The 11,729-nt window shown below is 38.1% G+C and overlaps 1 protein-coding gene across 1 annotated transcript in view; it reads left to right on the top strand.

Moving 5' to 3' along the window:
* The window catches only part of LOC121874218 (probable phospholipid-transporting ATPase IA), a 124,792-nt gene extending 123,025 nt beyond the window's left edge, over nucleotides 1–1,767 (top strand). The window contains exon 26 of the transcript XR_006090380.1: nucleotides 1,081–1,767. The gene's annotated coding sequence lies outside the window, so the exon portion shown is untranslated. The remainder of the gene's footprint in view (nucleotides 1–1,080) is intronic.
* The last annotated feature ends 9,962 nt before the right edge of the window (nucleotides 1,768–11,729 follow it).

Raw genomic sequence — 11,729 nt, 5'->3', positions numbered from 1 at the left:
CACCATTGAGATGAGACAGGTAGGAGCACCATTGAGATGAGACACAGGCACAGGATAAGATGTTGCCATTATTTTCATTTACCATATACAGCTCCTCCCCGACTTACGACCAACCGGACAAATTATGTATTTTCGAGTCCCAACGTCAGTGATTGCACTGTGTACTGACAAAATTTTCGTGTGTAATTCACTTTAAAATGGGTGGCAAGCTTAAAAGTGAGAATTTTGTGGTGCTGAGAAGAAAAAGAGACCCATTTTCTATATACAGTATTACCCCGCCTAACGCGGTTTCACTTAACGCGTTTTATCATATACGCGGTGCCTCGCCAGAGCTGAACTTTCACTTAACACGGATTTTTTCCACATATACGCGGTGAGTGTCCGGCTCGAGACGCTATTTTTAGATTTGCCCCACCCGCCACCCTGCCTGACTGCCTGTTTTAGCTCATAAAATTCATACAAATTACCCGGCCAGAATATAATTTACATTGCTGGAATTCTTATAATTTGGTGATCATTTTGAATATAAACATCATATATTTTGCATTAGACATACAAATTTTAGATAAAAAATTTTCTCAGAGTAACTATGTTATCTTTTGTGCAAAATATATGACATTTATATTCAAAATATTCCTGGTCTTACAAGGAATCCAGCAATGTCAATTATATTATCCTAACTTTAGTTTGAGGTATTATTTATTAAAATTTAGTGGTTATCCCACACATCTCCTTGGGACGGTTGGTGGGGGGTGGGGGGGAGGGAGGGACCGACCGACCATCTGTTACCCCGTGAAGAATTTTTTTTTTTTTTATTAACTGAAGATATTTGTTTTAGCTCATAAAATTCATACAAATTACCCGGTCTGAATATAATTTACATTGCTGGAATTCTTATAATTTGATGATCATTTTGAATATAAACATCATATATTTTGCATTAGACATACAAATTTTAGATAAAATTTTTTCTCAAATTAACTATGTTATCTTTTGTGCAAAATATATGACATTTATATTCAAAATATTCCTGGTCTTACAAGGAATCCAGCAATGTCAATTATATTATCCTAACTGCAGGTTATTTTAAAAATGGTGTATTTTTCCTCTTCCCTTGCTGTTGTATGTGTGTGTCTGTGTGTATGCATGTCAGTATGTATATGAGACAGTCATCTATGACTCCAGCTGTCCTGTGCGTCTTTCAACCATTTTGTGTAATAATTGGGAACTGAAGATCAAACTGTTTCTTGCTCCAATGCCCACAGTTCTTTGAGATGAATTGTCAAACTTATGCATAAAAAATGATAGATAGATTTGTCACCAAACTGGGTTTATTTCATTCATTATCTTTGATATCACACAATTAAAATGTATGGGCCATCAGGATCCTGTCAAAAACAACACCTAAAATAAATGTAAAAAAAATAAAGACTTCACTCGGTATTGATTGAGTTTAACTACCTAAGAAAGGTTTTTTCTTTTTGCATAATAAACTGAATGTGTACTACAATGATTTCCAATTTTAGTTCTTCAATTAGATTTATCTGTATTAATATTTACTTTAGAGTATGGTATATGGCAAGATGTACAAATATTCTTGCATTGTACAGTTCATGAATGAAAAACTCTTCATGAATGATGCTGTTAAATTGTGAAGCTTCATTTAATATTTTTGTAACATTCAACTTGTTCAATATATTTGGGCAGGTCTCAATATTGTGTTGTGCATGTACTGAAGAAATTATCATTACATGGTTATAAATCTAATACATTTGTTTCATTATCATGTATTGGACATAACTTGTATTGACATGGAATTCAGTTTTTCAGATAAACTTGACAAAACTCTTAATTCTTATTTTTTTATTCTTACAATCTCTCTCCTGTTGTATATGTGTCCATAATCATCTGCTGTCACTCATTCATTCTGTCCACTGATCAAACCATTTAATATGAATTTTGACTTAGATTAAAATTATACATGAATTTATTGATTATTTGGTATGGTAACTATTATTGACCCCTTCTATTAAGTTATTTACAAGGTAATTTATCATACTCCTATTTTTTCACATAAAAGTATAGAAAGAGAAATTTGACAACGTGTGAGTTTTAGGAACATGATTTTGATACATGAGATATTCTTTGCTCGACTTCTCAGGGAGGTAAACCTGTGACCACGACCATGAAGCTAAGTAAGAGCACCATTGAGATGAGACAGGTAGGAACACCATTGAGATGAGACAGGTAGGATCACCATTGAGATAAGACAGGTTGAAGCACCATTGAGATGAGACAGGTAGGAACACCATTGAGATGAGACAGGTAGGAGCACCATTGAGATGAGACACAGGCACAGGATAAGATGTTGCCATTATTTTCATTTACCATATACAGCTCCTCCCCGACTTACGACCATCCGGACAAATTATGTATTTTCGAGTCCCAACGTCAGTGATTGCACTGTGTACTGACAAAATTTTCGTGTGTAATTCACTTTAAAATGGGTGGCAAGCTTAAAAGTGAGAATTTTGTGGTGCTGAGAAGAAAAAGAGACCCATTTTCTATATACAGTAGTATTTAAACATTTTCGACTTATGACCTGGATTTGGGTACCTAACCCCGTCGTAAGTCGGAAACTGTATTTTCTTTCTCTTCCATAATTACTGTACAGAATTTTGGGTAAAAATATTCCATGTTTTTTATAGTAGTACAGTAAATATTTAAATGTGGCTTGAAATTTTTGCTTAGAATAAAAGGAAATCCCACTGGGACTTTATACTGTCCAGTATTTCATTCTGGGATCATGTGATAACCAGTGTGTTAAATGGGGTCTGGAGATGTCTATCTGTTTAAGTCCATTGATTTTTGGAGACATTTAGGGGGATGAGTGTCTTGTAGGCCGGGAAGTACGATAAACTTAGAAGGTTTAAGTGAGTCATCAAATATTATGAGGATTTTTCCTTGCAATATAGATAAAGCATATAGTGTTCCTTTGGCTGTCCAGTTAAATCAAGATAAAAATGCTAAACATTATTTTTTTTTTTTGCAATCTCCTTCATTCAAATTATTAATTATTGCAGCCAGGTACAGGAGAGCTGTAGCAGTCAATGTAAAGTGTTGATGACAGTTCTGACGGAGATTGCCAGAGGCCACTTTTGAAACTTACTAACATTCAGGAAAATATTGAGTCCTAAAATAAATAGGTAAGTAATCTTTTGCACAGCTGTTACAATTACAGTACAGTTTATCCTCTACAATCATGTTTTGTGGAAGAATTTCACTTTTGTAATTGTAAGATAAAGTTTCATATCGAAATTTAATTTTCTCATTGTGAGATGAAAATAAAAACGACGCTTAACAAAAAATATTTATTTCATATTCATTATCTTCATGTTTTGGGAAATATAAACGTTTGATACAATACTTCAAAGTAGTCATAAATTAGAACTATAATTATGCTTCAAACAAAATTACTGATATTGAGGATCCTTCCCGTTAGTTATCTTGTTTTCGAATTTCAGGATGACCATTGTGGGGTATGAGATGTTTGGTTCACACTCAGGATGGGATGGAGAAAGGAAACTCACAATGTGCTCTCTATATACATGTTGTATTGGATGTACAATGCAGCTTGGTGCTGGGAAGGCAGCATGGTTACAAGCGTGATGTAGAGAGAGCTGGTTGGTGAGGACGCTCAGAGAAGGACAGCTTGTGGCTCGCCAGGAGCGAGGACCGCCAGGCAGGCGGAGGAGGAGGGGACGAGGCCGCCAGGCAGCGGCGGAGGAGGAGGTGTTGCTGGCTGCGGCTGTAGGTAGAGACAGATCACCACGAGGTCAGGTCTTAAATAGCGGGGGTAGGCGTGGTTTAGCAGTTGACCCCCGCTCCGTGGTGTATGGCTGCGCTGGTTGACCTAGACCACGAGGCATACACTGGGGAATTGGTGGGGTCGGCTAGGCAGCGACAAACAGCGTTTGTAGGGGAGAATTCCACTACACCATCACGGCTGTTGTCTACAAAGAGGAACAGCTTGTGTTTGTTCCTGTCACAGTGTCAGTGTTTACCCTAACCCGGTGAAGTGTGTTCGTGTCAGTAACCTTTGGCTCCAGTGACTGCACTTAAAGTTTTATCGTAAGTTATGAATTTTTTGTTTGAGTTTAGCTTTGCCTCAGTACTTCATGATATTTTAACGGGAATTAATGGCGCTGTTACATATAATAAGGGCTAGTGGCGTTGCTATTATAATGCTCAGTGCTAATAATTAGTCGTTGCGTGCTCTCATTGTCTTTATCCGCATAATATAAATTTGTTGAGGGATCAGACTAGGATAGTTTTAGTCTGGTCGTACATTTGGTTGGTCTGTTTTGTTTTGTCATAAAGGATTTCAAACTCGCATTTATCTCCTCTTCCTCCCAGTACAGCATGTACCGTCGTGAAAAACAGCCATAAAATAAAAAGTTGTACCGTCTTTATAACTTACTTTCACCCAAAAGGCATCTGTGGGAAAATGAACGAAATCGAACAACTTATGGTGTTAGCTGTCTGCTTCAGTAATACCACACATACATAATATAGACTATGCAAAATTAATTCTTACTTTTACGTTTATCCTAGGTTTATGCTTGTATTTGTATTTTATGTATATAAGTAAAGAGATTGAATATTTTTTTTAAGTATCCAGGGTGGTGACGTTTCATAATGGTTTTGATGTTTGGGATGGGACGCCCATCTGCTTGATTGCTTTGCACTACTGGCCCATTTAGCAGATTGACGGACAGTAACGGCTGATTTGCCGGTTCGCACACCTGCAGATCTGGGAGATGTACTACAGTAAATAATGTATCGTGTATCGTGACGGATTGCGTTCTGTTTCCGCAACATGAAATATAATTTAGGTTACAACAGCTTATATATATATATATATATATATATATATATATATATATATATATATATATATATATATATATATATATATATATATATATATATATATATAAGATAACCACATAGGAAACAGAAGACAAGTTCCCAGCGCTTTGTAATTCACTTCTTCACCACTGAAGATGTGAATTACACGCTTGGAACAATCAGTTTCTTCTTGTTTCCTATGTGGTTATCAGCATTTAAATTCTTAACCTGTTGTATATATTAGATATATGGATTATCAAAGTATAAATTAGGTATTTTCTTGCCAAATTTATGCTTTGATAATCCATATACAGTAAACAATATATACAACATTAAAAATTGATTTGCATTTCGGCAATTTATATAGCATATTAAAGTTATCAAAATGGTTATTGGAATAAAAATACAGTACACTAAAAAAAAAACAAGTTTGCACAAGGGTCAGTAAGGCTGTACTCAATAAAAAGTATCCTAACAGTTTTGTGTGAAAGAATATGACGACAGATTAAGTATTTCGACAACCCTACCGAGACAATAGGATTCGCTGTGTTCATTTTTAAATTCATCGAACTCCACCGTAAAGATACCTTTCGGAGCAAGGGTACAGAAGTCTCAGTCATGAACCTCAGTACGTGAATGTATGTTTAACAATTTTAACAATATTGAATGATCTTGGCAATTAAAATAAATATAAAAGTAGATTGATAAAAGAAAGCCATGAGGACGTGCATATTGACAGTTCAACAGCTACTTGTAATAACGTGCTTCACAGAACACAAGGTCACTTAGCATTACTTAATAATAAACAAAGATTTACTTTCTGTCGCCTACTACCACCTGTAGTGTATAATATGGCAGGCGTCATAAAACACATCCGACCTTTAAATTTGCTAGACTAGAACTAGCCAGCGAAAGCAATGTCCCTTCTAACCTCCCCTCACCTAGGCTGGCTCACTCCCATCTGGCGGCTTTGTTTAGTCACCCAAGGTCTTCATGCAGATTGTCTACTGTATACAATATAAATACCTAGCTATATCTACACACCTGAAAAACTATATACCCCCCAATATATAATCATAATTGACTACATATCTGTTCGTACCATGACAGTATATCAACATACCGGTACCTTGTTGCTAAGTACATGGTCATCTGTACACATCTAACTGGCTACATACCTGAATATCTCTCTGCCTATATACAGTGCCATAATTATTATCTGTTCACACGTCATGATGTGGTAAAATACCCAATTATCGGTAAATGTTACTTTTAGTCCTATTATCTTCTAGCGACTCAAAAATAAATTTTTAATGTATTTTTGCTGTGTTTTGAATGAATTTGACCTTCAAAACTGACGCAAATCACTCGTTTTTGAGTTTCCTCCCACCCAAAACCCCGGTTCCCACGGGTCCCCCATTATTGTGGGGGGATCACAACTAAAAAAATATTTGCGTCAGTTTTGAAGGTCAAATTCATTGAAAATACATATGAAAAATCTATTTTTGAGTCGCTAGAAGATTATAGGACTAAAAGTAACATTTACCCAATTATCTGTTTATATATTTGCCCTACATACCTGTCTGCTCATACATAAGAACATAAGAAAATAAGGAGTCTGCAATAGGCCGGTTGGCCTGTGCATGGCAGCTCCTGTCGAGAGTTACTACCACTCTCCATCATCCATGAATCTATCCAGCCTCCTTTTGAAACTTTCCAGCGTTCCAGCACTTACTACAAAGTTGCTAAGCTTCTTCCACTCGTCCACCACCCTATTTGTGAACCAGTTCCTTCCTATCTCCCTCCTAAACCCTAAACTTATCCAACTTAAATCCGTTGCTCGAGTCCTATCCTGCTCGGATATTATAAGAACTTTATCTATATCCGCTTTATTGGTTCCTTTCACCCACTTAAATACTTCTATCATATCTCCCAGCACTCTTCGTCTTTCTAGGGAATGCAAGTTTAGTTTCTTTAACCTATCCTGATATGGAAGGTTTCTAAGTCCTGGAATCAGTTTCGTCATTCTTCGTTGCACCGACTCTAGTGAATTGATATCCATTCTATAATAAGGGCACCAGAACTGAACCGCATAATCGAGGTGCGGCCTGACTAGCGCAAGATATAGTTGCAATAAGACCTCTGCACTCTTATTACTTACACTTCTAGATATAAAACCCAATACTCTGTTTGCCTTATTTCGAACATTAACACACTGTTTTCTAGGCCGTAGGTCCGGGCTTACAAGTACCCCTAGGTCTCTTTCACAAGTCGGTTCTCTAGGTTGATGTTGTTAAGGCTGTATACATTGACAGTATTTGTTCTTCCAATATTAAGTACGCTGCACTTGCTGGTGTTGAATTTCATTTGCCATTTTTGCAGACCACCCCTGATTATTTGTTCACATAATTGTCTGACTGGTGTTAGTGAGATGACTCTAGGAGATAATGTGATGGTGTGCTAAGAGCTAGTGCTAGGAGATGGTGAAAGAGTGCTGAGAGATAGCGTAGAGATAGAGGTGTGTGAGTAGAGTGGCCAGGTTAGGACTTGTGTAGATGTACAGTAGAAACAGTATCTCACAGAGTAGCAGAGATGACGGTGCAGTTCTTGTTGGGGTGTGGGTGACCTGACAGGACACCCAGCATTCAGAAGTCTGGTTTCACTGGATGTAACGGTTACCGCTGATTAAAAAATATAATTAAACTATCGTATACTGTAGTTATTTAACATTTTCCAATGCATTTCCGAGACGTTTTGACCCATCACTTATGTAACGCAACTTAGGGGGAAACTTTACTACAGCACCAGTTAGAGAGAAAATTTAACGCATTGGCCGTTGTAGTAAGCCAGTAAGGCCTAGCATTCACTTCAGTAGCCTAACCGTATCTCATGTAATGATTCTGCTCTGTCCATCAAATTCTATATGCCTAACGGTTCGTAACAAACCTGATCTATCTGTCCAGCTATAGCCCTTGCAGATAAACTTTGATTATTTATGCAACTCTCAGCTTTTGATTTTGTCTTGTGAGGTCATCCAGAGGTTATTATAGGAGTTGCTTTTATACTATTGGCTTATTTGCTGGGGCAATACCAAACCGACACGTGGGGAAGAGAACCGCAGATACGAAATGGTAATGTGTTATGAATGAGGTTCTGGCGCTAACCGGTGTGCGGATGTGTCATACCTGTTAATGGGATGTATCTGATGATGTGGATGAAAATAGTTTTGTATTGAGTTTTACGAATCGAGTTTTATCCACACACACATACACGCACGCGCGCTTCACACACACACATACACGCACGCGCGCGCGCTCACACACACACACACACGCACGCGCGCGCGCTCACACACACACATACACGCACACACACACACGCCTCCGTGCGGACCGTGCCTACCTGACGGTTGATGGTGTCAGTTATATAATATTTGCAGTTGTTTTCTTAAAGTGCTGAATATATTAAGCTATGTTTACTTTCTATTCCAACAACATCACTGATGAAGTGTTTCTCTATCACTGATTAAGAAAATAAAAGCGTGAGAAAAGGTTTAAATGTTTAGATAATATGGTAGTAGTGAACTGTCGACGTGGTGAGGCAGTTGCTAGTTTGCAAGTTTAGGCTGTTGTTTCGCTCCTTGGACACAGCAGTGATAGACCATGTTATGTATTGCCTGAAATGACGAGTACGAGTAATTTCAGTGATGTCATGTTTAAAATAGATAGGGAAGAGATGGTATTGGTGAATAAAGATACTAAACGTCATACAATTCAATACAATATTAAGCCTTGTGAACGCACTAAGCACAGAATCTGAACGTTCTTTAAGAAAAGAATGGGCTGATTTTGTTGGCAATATCTTACATTAACTATATTGTATGGTACACATGGGACTAGCTAATCGATACTGGCACAGAAAATTAAATTGAATATACTGTACAGCACAAATGGCAACGGGTGTGTCAAAACGTTTGTCCGTATCCAATCCCATTGGTTTCTATCTACAGGGGATGGCAGTTATAATTTTAAATGTGTTGGGCAAACGTGTACGGAAGGTTGGTGTGTTGGTATACTGGGAAAACGTAACAAACATCGGTAAAAAGAGCAGTGTGAAGTGTAGATCACGGATGTTATTCACCTGTGGCGTCCAGTGTGTACCATGTGGCCGCACCCTCCCACGTGCTCCCTAACCGTAGCTCACATTTCTGTTACATAAAGTTGTCGAATATGAAAAAATATGTAGATATTGATAAATATTTATGGGTAAGGTACGTGTATCATAACCAAATAAAAGTGATTGCCCACAGATGACAATGGTATACAATATATTTATATATATATATAAATAGAGAGAGAGAGATTATATATGTATACAGTATTATGTGGGGTGCCGGTATATATATCTACAGAAGACTATTTTGTGATCCAATAACAATATTATCCAATGCATCATCCCAAGCATGGGTCAAGTAGATGCTGGCGACACATCTCGCTCCCCCACCTAGGATGCCACGGCAGCCTCCTCGTAATAAAACATGGCTTTTGAACCCTATGGTGGGAGACCAATGTCGACCCCATCACCACAGCCGATGGATCCTGCCTACGATGACTATATTTACAGTGTGCTCGCTGACTATGGGATTCAGTTCAGTCCTGGCGGGTCTAGTATCGTGGAGATTGATGAAGCTCCACCATCCCCTAGCAGAAGCGAGGAACACCACACTGTGACTGCAGTAGACAAGACCCATACTTTGAAGATTGAGGGGCTCGGGGTGAGACCCCTACCCACACTTACCTCTCTGCTAAAAGGGCTTTGGAAGAATCAGATCATGTTAGTGATGACGAAGGTAAATTTAGCTGATATTTTGTAGGTATTTACTATATTTTGATTTTCCAGAAAATAGTGGTCACTATTTTTTTGTCATGATATTTTCTGTTCACACCAAAAAGTGACTGGTCACATTGATGTTGCCTGAGGCATTTGGTTGAGAACCACTGTTTTAGGGGCACATATTGTAGTGTGGTATTAGTACACAGCAGAATAACACTTCTTTAGGTACACAAAGTTGAGTACCCGTTCTCAGCTAGATGGACGCTGCATCCCCCACGGCCTCACCCAACCCCACCACTGATATATGGTGTTTCAGTCTACTGTAAACATGAATAATATATTTTAACCTTTCTAATATTGGTAACTCTTGAAGTGAACAGCTGCGCAATGTTGGAAAAAAAAGTATAATTAACAAAAACGCTAAACTAAATGTGTTTATAGACGACACAAACTTACTAAATCTAACCTAGCTTAGCCTAACCTACGATCCAGGACTGTTTCCTAAGTCAACATATAACCGAACCCACACGGGTAATAATAATATACTGGATTTAGTTCTGTCGAACAGAGAAAACCTCATTAGCAATGTCGAGGTAGGGAACGAACTTGCAAACATGATCACAAAGGAATTCGATTCCAGTTAGATTTTCAGGGTGGGCGTAAGAGAAAATTCCACTAAAGTACCAGATTTCAGAAGGGCAAACTTTGACTGATTTAAAAAAGAGGCAGCTGAGGAGAGGGGTGCTCATGGCCTTGGCCGTGAACCTGACAGATGACACCGACCTGATAACAGGATGAGATTGCCAAGTACCACGACAATTTAAATATTGAGTTACTTAATATGCACAAAGGCAAGAACATACCACAAAAAACTCAGATCAGACAACAATGACCCTAAATGGATAAATAATTATTTAAAAACATCATTGGCCCAAAGGCTATAGATGAAGGATAAATCGTGGCAAATTCACCTCCGGGACTATTATAGAAGACATTGGCGAGTAGGGTTAAAACCGAGATAAGGAAAGCAAGAGGAATAATGAGGTAAGGATAGCAAAGGGAGGCAGACAAACCCCAAGAGATTCTACCAAATGTATCAAACTAAAACACGAAAGATTGGACAATACACGGTCAGACTCCGAAGCGACTCACTGATAACAGCGAATGAGCAATAATATGAATAAATATTTTCCAGCAGTTTCACGAAATTTAAACATGATGCCGAAATTGCCGACTCTATTTCTGAGATAGTGAAGAAAACAAATTAGAGGTAAAGAGATAGTAGTGACTGAAACGATGTTAGTAAACAAATAGACAAACTAAAGCCTAATAAGTCACCTGGTCCCCGATGAGATATTTGCCAGAGTATTAAAAAGGAATGTAAGGAAGAGCTTAGTATGCCCTTAGCAAAGTTGTTTTAACATGTCATGCAAAACAGGTGTAGTACCAGAGAATCCTGGAGGATAGCGAATGTAATACCGGATTTTCAGAGGATAGATCACTATCCTCTAACTACCGCCCAATCAGTCTAACATCAATAGTAGGCAGAATTACTGAAGCAATCATTTCAAAGCTCTATTCGAAATCACCTGGAGAAGCACGATTGATCAATGATTCCCAGCATGGCTTCTGGGGCGTTCTTGCCTAACTAATCTATTAACATTCTTTCATCAGTTTTCCGAATCGATGAAGGTGGACGAGGGGCACAATTAACGAAAGTGTAAGGTATATCTCGACTTTAGCAAAATATCGACAGAGTCCCGAAAGGCTTCATTAGAAAGGTAGAAGCTCATGGCATCAGGTGACATCCTTAAAATGGATTAGGCGTGGTTACAGGACAGGAAACAGCGGTGAGCATTAAACTTTAAGTCCCATTAAGAACACGCGTCTGGAGGTTCCCCAAGGCTCAATGCTTGGACCATTATTATTTATTACATACATAAAACGACATATAATGCATAGACAGCAACATAAGTAAATTTGCT

This window comes from Homarus americanus, unplaced genomic scaffold (genome assembly GCF_018991925.1).
Source record: "Homarus americanus isolate GMGI-L3 unplaced genomic scaffold, GMGI_Hamer_2.0 scaffold49667, whole genome shotgun sequence".
In the NCBI taxonomy this organism is placed as follows: Eukaryota; Metazoa; Arthropoda; class Malacostraca; order Decapoda; family Nephropidae; genus Homarus; species Homarus americanus.
The sequence above is the reverse complement of the archived record's forward strand: the minus strand, read 5'-3'. Positions and strand labels throughout refer to the sequence as shown.